The sequence below is a fragment of the Gastrolobium bilobum genome, unplaced genomic scaffold (assembly GCF_033153095.1).
Source record: "Gastrolobium bilobum isolate Gb01-03AN ecotype WA unplaced genomic scaffold, APGP_CSIRO_Gbil_v1 utg1085, whole genome shotgun sequence".
Lineage (NCBI taxonomy): Eukaryota > Viridiplantae > Streptophyta > Magnoliopsida > Fabales > Fabaceae > Gastrolobium > Gastrolobium bilobum.
The window spans coordinates 33,334-48,183 of NW_026896442.1; the positions used below are offsets into that span (position 1 = coordinate 33,334).

The window sequence follows — 14,850 nt, forward strand, 5'->3', positions numbered from 1 at the left end:
TGCTGGATTGGGAATCCTTTTCAGCCATCTGCATAAGGGGTTAAGAAAAAAATTGTTGTTTGTATACTATAATCAATAGACAATCAGTTAAAAACAGATTACATTAATGAACAGTAGCAAACTGACATATATAGTATCTATTACATAGCCTCACATAGAAAAAGAAAGAGTTCGGTACAATCACACAAATGTGTTGAAATGAAACTAAGTCGATGTAACCAAAACACAACAACATTAAAAATCACACAAAGTCCTAAACCAAATCAAACATCATTCTTCCATGTATCAAACATCTGTTGGGCCAAATCATCCCTCCACCTTGTCCAAGCATTTGATGACTCAACATGAGTTATCATGTCCTGTCCTTCAAAGTTGTCTGCAGCTTCAGCCATGTCCACAGTATTATCCTCTAAAGGGTCAATAGGCATCTCATTTCTAATATGATTATGAAGCAGGCAGCAAGCAGTGATTATACGGCACTGCGTTTTCACCGGATAAAAAGACTTTGACCTGACAATGGCCCAACGACCCTTCAACAACCCAAAGCATCTTTCAATCACATTCCTAGCCTGGGAGTGTTTCATGTTAAAAAATTCTTGCGGTGTCGTTGGCTGTGCCCCATGTCTCCACTCACTCAGATGGTATCTTTGCCCTCTATAAGGTGTTAGGAATCCTTCCCCATTCATATAACCGGCATCGGCCAAATAATATAAACCTACGACAACAGAAGAAAAGGTGTGAGGAACACTGTGGGATTGTAATATAAATGATGTCTCTCTGCCAAGAATGTGTGTGATGGTCCGTAGTTACCTTTCGGGACCCTTAACCCATTTCCACGAGAGATAGCGTCTCTGAGCACCTTTGAATCCGCAGCTGATCCCTCCCATCCAGGCAACACATAAATAAATTGGCAATCCTGCGAGCAGACACCCAACACGTTTGTCGCAATTTCACCCTTCCTAGTGCGGTATCTTGCCTTATCAGCTTGTAAGGGATTAACCTTGATGTGTGTCCCGTCCAAAGCTCCAAGGCAATTCTATCAACCCCAAAAAACAAACAAATAAAACAAGTCAATATAAAAGAGAGAATGACCTTTGTAAATTACGCGGAAAACATGGAGTAAAATTTACAAGTACCTTGAACCACTTCCATCTATCATCAGTTGAGTTTTGTAGGATGGGATCAGGCCGTTTAAGGAGTACGGTGTGACACCTTAAAACAGACTGCAACACCTTGTTGAATTGTCTACTTATTGTCTCACCTGATCTCATAAACTGTCTTTTAATAACTCGATTCTTCACATCATGAGCCAAAATGTGAAGGAAGACTGCAACTTGCTCTTCTACCCCCATGTGCCTCGTCGGTTGAAGCATCCCAATAGTTTTCAACAAATGACACAAAGTATGAAAGCTTCTCCTATCCATCCTTGTATTCTCAATACAAGCGGTGTCAGTAATATACACTATTCTATGCAGATTCATTTCCCTCGTAGGCACCCTACTGCAAAAATCCCACTTCAATCTCCTCATTTTCCTTTTCCTTCTTTCAATATGAGCTAATATTACACCATAAATTCTCACTAATAACATAGTTCGGTGATTCAAATTTTGCAAATGACAAATGATAATAATAACGATACTCAACGCCATTGCTGTGTTCATCTCCTCAATCTAACACAACACAGCCAAGAGTAATTAACATTAATCCAACGATGATGAACGGGATTCAAAGTATCACAACACAATCAGTCATATTGCTCAAATATAGGACAAGGATTGTAATCTGATACAGTGCAAACAATGAGGTAGTTATATGTTAACACATGTTCAACTCATGTACTACTTTGTAAATGCATGCTGCCACAATTTTTATAAATTCAGTTATCCCTTCTCAATTTCTATATTCACATTTAGTCAAAAATTATTTTGCAATTACATGTTATGTTAAATCCATAACATAACAGTATACAACACAACTCACATGCTACTGCTTAATGCTAAAAAATTATTTGCAATTACATGTAATGAGCAATCCATATGGATGACTGCATACAACATACCTCAAATGCTCCACCAAGACAGCTTCATTTAAAACAACACACATTACCGGACTCATTGCAACCATGGGCAGGTTAGAGGAATGCAACAAATGCTTTCACACCTAAGGCAAACCTAAATCATAGTCAAACTGACATATATATTTTTCCCTGTAACATGCATGCAGGATCGGACCACATCAAATATCTACACATTTTTTGGGTAAATTAATATTAATTACAAACAAGCACAATATAGCATCACTGATCCCATATGACTCGAAGTTGTGCTGGGTCTAAGATGACCACAACACATAAGCTACACATGAACACGAGTATACAAAAAAGAAAAGATCCAAAAAAAAATAGTTTTCCCTCACAACCCAAATATCTACAAATCAAGTCCAAAACAGATTATGACTGACCTCAGCAAAAAAGGAAGTGACTTTGGTTACCTGATGCTTCCTTATCTCACTTGAGAGTCGATTGTGGTTGAACAAAAAAACGATTTCCTTCAACACGTTCCACCCCCCGTACTGCAGATATGAAAGAACAAATTAGATAGAAGACTAAATAAAAGAAGAAGCTACCCATCCAATGCTCAGCTGCCTCGCACAAATCAGCCCAGAAACCTCATAACATTTTCTTAAACAAATCAGAAAACGGAAAACCACCTTCGACAATATGGAAATTGCACATGCAAATGTCATAGAAGGCAAGAGTCATACCGATTTCGTCACTCACATGCAAGGAATCAGCTTCTTCCTCCTCACTTGCGCTTTTTGGAAATGGAGGGAGAAATGGCAGATATAAGACTCTTTCGCGCCAATTTTGCACACGGCTTTCAGTCCACCACCAACCAGTCAAATCAGATTCACCATCAGTGCACAGATCGTATTTTCGTATTTGCATTTGCGGTTCACATTTCACTTCCCCGTTCTTGAGTTGGACAACATGTTTCCATTCTTTCAATACAAATCACACATGAAATGCAAATAACGGGACAACTTGTTGCCAGAGATATTTACCATTTTTGTGTTGCCAAACATGGCTATTCCAAAATCCAGATAGCGCTTTCACAGGGATGCAAAAATTATCCGAGTACCAAACGCCCCCTTAGGTTCTTTTCTACATGGTTCGGCCAAGCCCTTTCATGACCAAGGGTTCCATTTTATCTTAGGCTAAAAATCTGATCTCTCTTGAGTTCTTTTTCTAAGCATGTGAGAGAGCACCAAGGCTGCCCATTCCCCCTCAAAATCGTGAGCACACATAGAGGAGATAAAACACCTAATCACTTCTTCTCCCTTCCCTCCTTGCTCAACCGTACACCAAGCAGAAAGCTTACAAGTTCCCTTCCCTTCCTAGCCTCCTCAAAACCGTGAGTGATTGAAGAGAAGAACCATCCTCAAAGTTTCCGCCTTCATTCCCTCACCGATTCGGTCCCACACCAGTGACCTTGAGATGGAAGTTTAAGCACATTCCTCTTCCTTATTCTTGTTCGACTGAAATCAACATACAAGGAGTCTTGATGGAGTCTTCTATTTCCTTGCATGCGGCTGTGAACTTAATTCCTCGCAAGGCAGACCAATATATTTTAATTCTAAATTATCTCCATTACACACTAAAACAAGTGAGCCTTTTTCCTACCTTCTTTGCTTCTAATTTCAGCGCATGAGATGTTTGAGTGAACTGTTCCTTGTCTCACTCCTGTTTTAACTCCTTGGCATGGTGAGAAGCGATGCTGATGTTCATTGAATTGGTGACTGTTTTCTGCCACCATTTTAAGAGAAACCTGGTTGCGAGTAAGAAGGTACAAACCGAACCTTAAGCCCTTTAATCCTATCAGTTCGACCATAGGTATGTTATAAGAAGATGTATTTTTTTGTCAATTCTCTTTTATTGTTCTAATCGGCTGCTGTTTGTAATTTAAGAGAAATATATTGTGTCAATTTATTCACTATTTCTGCCCTTGGACTGCCAAAGAACCGAGTGCCTTCTAGTAAAAGTAAATCATGTATTAAACCCTCAATTTCTCCTTATGTGTTCGGTCCCCCTTATTGATTAAGAGGATATTTTATTTTAGAAATTCCCTTGCCTTAATTCTGCTTTTTTTAGACCGCCCTAGGAGCTGATACATGTAAATCCAAAGCTGATTTTTGTGTGAACTTGGATATAGTCATTAGATTGTTGGACTGCCCATGTAGTTAGAAAAATGATTGTACAGCCTTGCATGTCTAAGTTGTTGAAAACAACATGCTTTTAGCCTCTTTAGCGCACCCAAGCCTTGGAAGAAATGATATGTTAAATAAAAATAGAAGCACACTAGTTATTGGCTTGAAAACCGTAAGTACCTTTAGCCGAATTATGACTCTGTTCTTTGCTTCTGCCATTTTCGGGCAGCTATGGATTTTATGCATACAAATTTAAAGAACTATTTTAAGATTGGAATAGAGTTCTTGTCATGCTGTAGGAATGTCTTTTGGACTATTGTTATAATCTAGTTTGGCATGTTTTAAATTGTATAGACAGCATGTATAATTTAATTAGCAGTGACTATGTGACATTGATAGAGTTTTGTTAAAATAAAGGATAAGCACCTAGTGATGAACCGAACCTTGGTCATGTAAGAACTTAATTGGACAGCTTGCTTTAGCCTCACTAGTGCACCTTCAAACGTGTAGGGCAGTATATGTAAAATAATAAATCATAAGCACTTTGGGATGAGGAAGACCGAATCTGTATGTTTAGGAGACTTTGGATTGTGTCATTGGTTAACAATTAGGAAAGTTGAATCTAAGGCAGAAAATTAATTAACACTTGAAGCATGATAAGTCGATTGAAATCATGGGAGTTGAAAGCATGGAAAATTAGTTTAAAGTCCGGAAATAAACTCCTTGTTAGGAAAATTAAAGTAGTGTAAAAATCATTAAATACTATTCGAATCAAGTCTCGCATGTGTTTGACCTTGTTGACAGCATGCTTTATGCATCTTTAGTGCACTCTAAGTCTTGTAGGTATTGCCATGTAAATGACTACTTGTGGAATCTGGTTGATGCCAAAACCGTGTGGCATGTCTTAGAAATCTGGATTGTTGTAAATTGCTAATGTTTGGTAAAATTAACATTAAGTCAAAAAAAGATTAAAACAACTTAGTAGGTGATTAAGTTAGTAATGGAAATATGGTAAATCGACTAGACACCTAGAATGGGAAGCATGGAGAGTACATGTATTTTATTGGAACAATAGATGTGAATTCTAATTTTTGGTACCGATTGCTCATGTGTGCTAACCTCTAAAAGAGTGGTCTGATTGTTGATGTTTTGATTAAAAAGGGTTAAAGACTCGAGGTAAGTGTTCGGTGGATTACCCCTTTGTGACTGTTAGTTTAATACTTGAATTTTTGATTTGTTGCTCTCGTGCTCTGTTTTGATTCTATTGGAAGGCAGTTATAATTCGATTTGGAATAAGAACTGTTGGAATTCTGTTTTGGGAAGTATTTATTACTTGGCAGCTTGGTATTAAAAATACAAGAAATATATGTATTATGATTATGATCTAGCCATGCATACGCACATCATAATTCATCTGTTCTGTTTGTGTGTGCGAATCATGTCATGGCATACAGCATAATGCATTCATCTTGGAAACCGAAGTATATAATAAAAGTAAGCATATGTTTGAGCACGCATCATATAGGCATCCCTCCGGTACCAGGGTATGGGACACTTGGCTTCAGTCCGCATAGGTCCAGTGGAATTCACCTTTGGGAGCCCTTTGGAATCTCCACTGTGTTAGTTAGTAGTACGTGCACTGCAGTGCTATGAACGTACATTACTTTGGCGTTATATACGCACTTTGATTAGTATTTTGGCATTATATACGCACTTTGATTAGTATTTTGGCGTTATATACGCACCTTGATAAAAAATTTGGCGTTATATACGCACTTGGATTATATGATGGAATATGTTCTGGAACTATTTGATGATGTGACAATTTTGGAAATTTGGTATTTAAATTAACATTGTTGCATTGTTGGATTTTTTGCCACTCTACTAGGATTTTTCTCACCCCTTCGGGTGCTCAATTTTTATAAAATTGCAGGAGGACGTAAAAGCATTTGATGAAGTAGTATTTTGGATATCTGTTGTTGAGTGCTGCTGTTTTAAAATCATGATGTTTGCCGCTGTTTATTTGGCTGTGTGCTGAATCTTGACGTTATGTACTGTTTTGGGGATTGACCAAGTGAATATAGTATTTTATTTTGGGAACACACATTAGCTTGATTATTGTATTTGCTAAGACTTATGTAATTCTGTTATCTTATTTTGACAAACAATTTCTGCTGTTTAAATTCGGATTTTGAGATTAAGTTTTCGAGCACTTTGCGAGTTCTGTTTCTGGGGCTACAGACCTCCGATCGGAGTATAATTTATATGCACTTAAAGCCCCAGGTGTCTAGTTTCATATTATATAAAGTTTGTGTCTACAGCATGTAAGCACGGATTTTTATGATTTTTGCAAGTCAGGTAGTTTTGGAAATATTTTCACTGATTTATCTCTCACCTTGCGAGTTCTGTTCCGGGAGCTACGAGACTCCGAATGGGCCATAATTTATATGTACCTGAAGCCCCACATGTCTAGTTTCAGATTATGTAGACTTTACAATGAAATTCTGAAATCTCGATTTATTATGATTTTTGCAGCCAGACAGGTTTTCAGGAAAATTATTATTTCAGTAAGCTATGTTATTTTATAAAGTCGCACACTGTTTTCAAGAAAATTTAGAGTTGCGCAGCGAAAGTTTTCTTTTTTTAAAATCACTTACTGATTCTATTTTACGAAGTCAGTTTTCCAGGCGAAAGTTTGAATTGGTGTCATCAAAACGTTTCTTTCAGAATAAGAATTTTATACGATAACGTTGTGACTCTAATCGATTTTAACGTACACTTCCCTTGGATGCATACAAGGGAGGGTGTCACAGGTTCACAAACCCCAAACACAGTTCTGTATGAACAGTACAGACACTGTCTCGAAATTCCCAGAATATTCGGATATATGTCGGGGACTGTTAGTATATGGATGTCCTAGAGACAATCCTTTGATTAGATTAGGACATTTGTGTACCTTTTATATTGTCGCAAATAAATCATAAGCACTTTTATCATGTTTCATATTTTGTCTCAGTATCATTGTTTATATATTATATGAGTAACTGGATAAACCCCTTGGAATAGAATAAGTATCTCTTGAGTATCTGTGATGAGATCACGATCATGAGGATTCAAGGATACCAGATGTTTATTCCTAATTTTATGTTCCTAGTCTAGAGACACTGAGAATGGGGATCAGTAATCTCGGGTAAGACTAGCACAGCTTATCTACTTGTATTCAGATACAAGGTAAAGACCTCATGAGCTACAGATATGAAGATGTCTTAGCTAAAGTCGTGAGTGGACCTATAAGAGTATAGCTCGCACTGAACAGACCCACAAAGAGGCTCTATAAGGAAATCTCACAAATAGTATCATTAGAGCAACTTCTTATTATTTGGGTATGTCTTTCCTTAGACCAGAAGTTTTCACCTAGACTATGTTCTAGATGCATGTTTTGATTGTATACCTCATCTGCCTGAAACATGGAGATTCATAGGTATACCTTTGGGCATGTCCTGAAAGAACACAAGCCTAGGGTGATAAGCTGAAGGAATTCGTCAAATCTCTATGAGGGATTAAGTTATCTGTAAACTAGAGAAATCGGGATGACATTTACGGGACTCGGGAATCTATGCATAGTAAAAGAGATCATGAGATGATCTGCCTTTAGAGTCAGTAAATTGAAGATTCCCTATTTCGAATTAAAGCTTACCCTAAACCACAAGGGTTGATACATCTCCTCACCCTAGGTTTAATGGGAAGGTAACCGAGACGAAAGGAAATACATACGGTAACCAAATACATTTAATAGGATGATCATGTCATTAACCTAACTAGCTCTGGGCAACAAAGCATTGCTAGTGCTCTGTGTTGTCATTAAATGGGTTGTGGTCTTATTGGGCCCAAGTCCATTTATGTCAGTGGCTAAGTTGGGCCTAATGGGTCACACACTAACACCTTATTGTCTTGACATTATAGCATTAAAGGTTTTGGGCCTAATAATGGTTGTTAGCCCAAGAAGAAGTTTGGATACCCACCTTAGAGGGAAAAAGGCGCATGGATTGTTGTAATGGGCTTGGGTGGTCCAAGACATTATTAATTAATTTAATTAGTTAAATTAATTATCTAATATTTAAATTTAAAATTTAAATTATGAATTTGAATTTTGAATTTAAATATTTGAATATTTAAATTAGAATGTTCAAATTTGAATTGGCTATGAAAGGAAGTTTCATAACAAAAGGAAAGGATAAGATCTTGATAGTATCTTGTCAGATCAAATCCCAAGTATCAAGAGGAGATCTTTGGAAATCATCAAAGATGATTGGGGCGCTGATTTGGTGGCTTAATGATGGTCATTTAATCAACAAATCAAGCTCCATTCAGATTTGGTTGGTTGTGGAAATATTTGATTTAGTTGATTCAATTTGAATTGCAACTAATCTATATTTTTGGAATGATTTTGGGCTGATTGGGGCGCACAATATGGCTGATCATATAAGGGTCATTAGGTCAGAATATTGACTAGGTGCAGACTTAGTTTTAAGAGGATAGGATAGGAGTTTGTTGACTAGATTTGATTTGCAACAACTCCACTCTTTCCTCCACAAAAGGGGCGCTCCATGATTAGATTTTTGGTGAAAAATCTGATTCAAGTTTATTCCTCTTTCATCTCCTTAAGTGTTTTCCTTTTGTGATATTCTTCTTAGGGTTTTTGGAAAATAAAAAGGCCATTCTCTCCTACAATTTGTGCACCACTTTGTGTGAGTTTTATGGCTGAAAATTCTCTCCTCTAAACATAATAAAATCGAGCTTCCTACCTCTTCACAAGGGACGCCTAGTTTGCTCCTTTGTGGTGTTAGAATTGGTGGCTTTTCAAGAAGAGTTCTTGCGTCTTGACAAAGGGTGGTGCGGATCAACGTTAGAGGGTTTGAACCTTCAACCCTAACACTGATCACCTTCGAGTTTTGAGTTACGAACAAGGTATCTCTCTATCCTAGACTATGTATCTTGATTGGTATGTGTGTTTCCGCTTTGAAAATTTTTTGTTTTCATCCTCACATGCCTACGGCCTTCAAGGATATCCGGATATCACAAGACCCCATATCCGGATATCAATATCCAGATATCATATCCGAATATTTCGCGACAGAATGCAGTTTCTGCATTTCACGAGATATCACTCCAAAGGTTGGGTTTTTAACCCATTCCAACGTCCAAGCATGCTTTTTTACAAACTTACATATTCATGTTTATGTTGGTTACTTCATTTTAACATATTACATGCCAAGACTCAAGCTTTAACCCATGAAAACTCATGATCAAGGTTGGTGAAGCTTACCCAAGCTTAAAACAAAGAAAGAAGTGCTCTTGGAGCTCACCAAACAGCTCCTCAAGCTTCTGATTTCAATGTGCACGAAAATGGCACACCAAGGAGAGTCCTTTCTTCACAAAGGTGGCTTCTTGAAGCTCAAACCACCACAAGAATGGCTCTCACACCACAAACCAAAAAGGTCAGCCCCAACACTCACTCACACAGACCCACCAACTCAGAAATGGAATGTTTCCTCACTCACCATGCAAGCTCTCTCACACACAAGATATTGATATCCGGATATGGGGCTTGTGATATCCGGATATGATATCCAGATATGGATATCGGATATTGCCCGGTGAAATATTCGGATATTCTGAGAATTTCGAGTTGGGTACTGTTCTGTTCATACAGAATGGTATATTGGGTTTATGGACTCATGATTGGTTAGTTGAACCTCTGTAATAATTGAACTAAGTCAGAATCAATTGGATTAAGGGCTTATGGCTTTGGGAGAAGCCTAATGGCATGAAACGAAAAAGAAAACGTTGTCGTTGTGTCATGAACTTGTAGATGATAAATGTTGACATGATTGCTGGTGTAAACAGATTGTGATTGTGCTGTTTGTGGACCTTGGGCTGGTGTGGATCTTTGACTTGGGATTGTTAGCTTGCGAGGTAAGCTTTTGTGTCCTCGGTTTTGCCCATTATTGGTTCCACCATATCTCATGGAGGGATGGTTGTATGCATGATGTGTTTCATGAAATGATGATTATTGAACTGCTTTTGAGCTGTTAAGTGCAAGTGCCTTATGATGTGTATGTGGTGTTCCACCTAGACGGTAAGCCTGAGTAAGTAGCGTCATACAAGATGGTGATTCTGTGGGTGGGGTGCAAGTAGTGTCTTGCACTGTGGGTTGTAGACGTATGTAATTCCTACATGTTCTCTGGCCAGTAGGATTCTGACACACATGACATGATTATATGCTGCATTGCACAGATTTTGGAACTTATATTGTTTTACTGTTTTAGAACTTATATTGCACATGTAAGTGAGCTTGGGGTGGAGAGATCCTTGAGGACCCCTTGTCTTACTGAGATTTCTTGTTAGAGATCTCACCCCACGTTGAGGCACATTTTCAGGTTCAGGTACCTCGAGGGTTAATACCTCTAGCGGTAGGAGGCCGGAGCTGAGTTGATATGCATGTTGTTTATGCTGATATGCTTTGGTGTTGACCATGTTTTAGTTTCATTATATTGCTTATTGAGCTGAGGCTTTGTTGGGCGTTGTTGCCTTATTTGGTGAGGCAAGGGGTTGTCTATGCCACATTGACTATGTTACGTTTATATAGACATGATTTGTATAATGTATCAAGATTCTGTCCGGACTACGTGTTGTATATTCGTGATTAGATACACATTTATATATGAGGTTATTCAGTTAGTTATTTTATTGCAATGTTTTGAAATAAGATTAAATAATCAACTTGGTTAATAATAATGACGTCATAATTGAAAAGAAAAAGTTAGCTTCCGCATTTAATTAGCTGCGCCATTACCATTTGTATGATAATACACCGGGTGCACACGGGGTGTTACACATTCAAACTTTAATCCAATGACATCAAACACTTAATTAATCATTGAATTCATGTTACAAATACTCATTTAATCAAACAACATACAAACCTTACATTAACTATACATAGCCGAATTGAATGTGCACAAATGGCCTATGTAATTCTTTATATTTTCATCACTTAATTCATTAACAAATCATCACAAAATCCAAATTCCATCATCATTCATATATAAACACATCATTATCACACACTTAGCATGCATGGCCGAATTTACTACTTGAAGAATCAACACTTTGCATGCATTTTTCTTAACATATAAACCATTGATTCAACATACAATCATCAATTAATTATCAAACCATATCAACAAATATGTAAACATCATCAAACCATATCAAACCCTAATTTACTATTCATAGCTGAAACATGAAGTTAGGGTTAGGTTACTTCCTTGGAATTTTTTTAAAAATTCAAGATGTTATCTTTAAATTATATGCTTAATCAACCAATTTCTAAAACAAAACCACTTCAAAATTCATCATCAACATACATAGAAATTCATTTTGAACACAAGAACATAAATATTCACAAATCATCATCCAATCAACAAAATTGACATCAATTACCTTGTATAGCTTCCTTTAGGTAACCTTAAGCTTTTCTAACGCAAAAACCAAGCAAAAACTCTCATCCAAAACACCATAGGGGAGCAGCCATATCCAACCTTTAGGAGAGGATATCTCACTCAAAATAAGGCTAGAAGGCATATGGTTTTAGGGGTTTTGCTCACAAGTTCACAAGGAATCATTTTTATGTTGAAACTTTCTTGAAATAATGGCTAGAAATCAAGTTCTCTCAAACTCTCACACCATGAAAGCTACGGTCATGAAGGAGAAGAAGAAGAAGATATTTTGTGTGCCTCGAAGAAAGAAAGAAAAGATGACAAGTGGTTTGAAATTCAAAGGCTTAATGGTTAAGGCTCCGTTTGAATGTGTTTTAATTTTTTTGTTCTTAAAACAATTTTGTAGAATTGTTTATAAGAATTGTTTTTCAGAACAAAAGAAGGAAAAAATCTGCTTGATAAAATTGTTTTTAAAAGAGTTTTAAAATTTAAAAAACAAAAAAATCTGCTTGATAATTTTGTTTTGAAAACATATTTTCAAAGTTAGAAAGCATAAAACTCGTTTGATTATTTTCTTCATTTTGTAATTTTGCCCACTTAAAATATCCAAAAGCTAGATCCAATCATTCGTGAATGTCTTCGGAATCTGTTCAACCAAAATTTTTTATCTCTGAAAACCATGTCGGTCAAGTGTTTAAACGACTTTCTTAAGAGAATAATGTTTTTCCTTTAACAGAGCTGATTATTTAGATACAACTGAAAAACTTAGATATATTGCAAAAACTAGTTTCAAACGAATAAGAAATTATTTTCCTTCTTCCTTCTTGAATATTGATTGAAGAGGATATTGATAACAGGAGAGAGATGGAGGGATTGAGAAGAAAGTTAGAGTTGCAGTCAAGAAGAAGGGGAAAAAATTGAAATAGTAAATGATTTATAATAATATGTTGGTATTTACACTATTGCTATTAATGAAAACAGTGTTCTCCGTGTTTTTGTAATTCTCAAAACAAAAAACGCGAAAACCAAAACAAAAACAAGTCTAAGGTGTTCTGAGATTTTTGTTCTAAAAACTGAAAACCAGTGATTGTTTTTAAAACTATTTTTAGGAAACACTCTTATCAAACAAATTTTTTTGTTTTTTAATTTTCAAAACAAAAAAATTGTTTTCTAAAACACTAATCAAACACACCCTAAGTTTTCATTACTTTTTCACTTTTTAGCTTAGATATTTTTATCCAACTTTAACCAAGCTTCCAAGACAAGTCTCTCACTCTCCCTAATCAGTTTTTCATCGTGGAAGACACCAAAGAAGGGAAATAAACCGACTTGGTTAGGAAAAGGAAGGATAACACACAAAATTTGACTTTTTACATATATAAAGTAACTTAATTCTCATTGGTCTTCACTTTACACATCACACACTTAAACTTTTGACCAACCAATCACACAATAACATAATTACACATCACAAATAGCAAACAAAGCAAGACATTCATCTTTGACCAAAGATTAAACCTAGGTGTAAAGTTAAAAGCTTACTTTTAACCTAGTTGATTTTTTAATTAATCAATCTTTAACCTAAATTGTTTAAATTATTCTACATATCATTTAATTAAATTAGACACATATATAACCCTTACAATTCATCAGAGAATTTAACTAGACTGTCAGGACTCAGTTCAGACCTAATTTGCAAATTACCAAAATACCCTCGTTACCACGATTTCTGCATTTATGTCTCTAAACGCAACTTATGTTCTTTTTAGATTCTAATTGACTTGTTAGGCATGAATTGTATCCTCACATCCATTAGCATGATAGTTTCATGATTTAACTGTCAGATTCTCTTAATAGTCATAAAATTCACACACTGTCTCACTTAACTCCTAATTTCACATAGTTTAAAAATTAGGGTTGTTATACTTACACTGGTATAAAATAATCCTGATCCATATCCATATATATACCCATAAAGTCTTTCTCTCCACTTTCTTTATTAATTTTTTTTTTTGTCTATAGTGGTTACAAGAAATTCTTTTTGTACTTACAACATAACAAAAATAATTTCATATATATATATATATATATATATATATATATATATATATATAATATAATTATTTTGATTAATGAATTCATGAATTAAATTGTTGTTAATTTTTAATTAACCTGAACTAAATTAATACAAACAAGGTCAAATTGATGTTACAATCATTCACAACTTAAATGAGGGTCTACTTGACAAGAATTATGAGGCTGAATAATGATGAATTCTGTTAGTTTTTCCCTTTCGGAGTATAATTTGTTTTTGGTATCTTTGGTAGCTTTGGTCAATGCTATATTGGAATAATAAAGCTCTAATATTTATATAAACATTTACATGGCCCACAAGTTCTGCAAAGTCTTTGGTAAATGTAGGCTAATTTAATTTCCAATGTGTTTTTGAGCGCATTCATGCTGAGCATTTAGTCTTGCACTGTTGCACTCCTAGTATGTCAAAGGGTTACCTGCTCTTTAGGGGTCTCCGTGAGCCACACTTCTTAGTTTCTTATTGATTACTCGGTTTCAAATTTCCATCCTCGGCTGAAGAAAATCTGATAGCAAATCTGAAAAGGAATTAATTGGTCCAATTTGCTTTGTTAAGCATATTATAACGACAAAGTCTCAGCTTTGAAACTCTTTATTAATGAGAAACTGAGCATGCAAATATATAACAGTATTAATTACATTGTCCACAACAACACATTAATAACAATTTATAGGTATATACACCAGAAAAATTCCCATTTTTTACAGTATACCACATCCAATTTCAATCATGTGGTGATGTGGCATTCATGGTTATGATGAGATAAAAGGAGGAAGAAAACGAAGGATTGGTCTGTCTAATTATTTTAAGCCATATCATAATTAAATACACTTAATCAAGTGACAACTACCGAAGTAACAACAACAATAATATCTAACATCAATAATAAAACTAAAAAAGAAATGATTAATTCCAGATTTATACTAATTCAAGCTTTAACTCATCTTCCATCTTTTTCCTAGCTACCTTCTGCAGTTTTTGAAGTCAAAGATATCCTTAACAATACTCTTTCTTCTAACCCTCCATCCAACTGTGCTCTTCTGGCGAAAT

The 14,850-nt window shown here is 35.8% G+C and overlaps 1 long non-coding RNA gene across 1 annotated transcript; it reads left to right on the plus strand.

Annotated features, from left to right (window-relative positions):
* Positions 1 to 3,209: 3,209 nt before the first annotated feature.
* Positions 3,210 to 6,388, plus strand: LOC133299779 (uncharacterized). Its single transcript, XR_009749978.1, has 3 exons — positions 3,210 to 3,665; positions 3,772 to 3,845; positions 6,140 to 6,388. It is a non-coding gene; the product is annotated as an uncharacterized LOC133299779 (long non-coding RNA).
* The last annotated feature ends 8,462 nt before the right edge of the window (positions 6,389 to 14,850 follow it).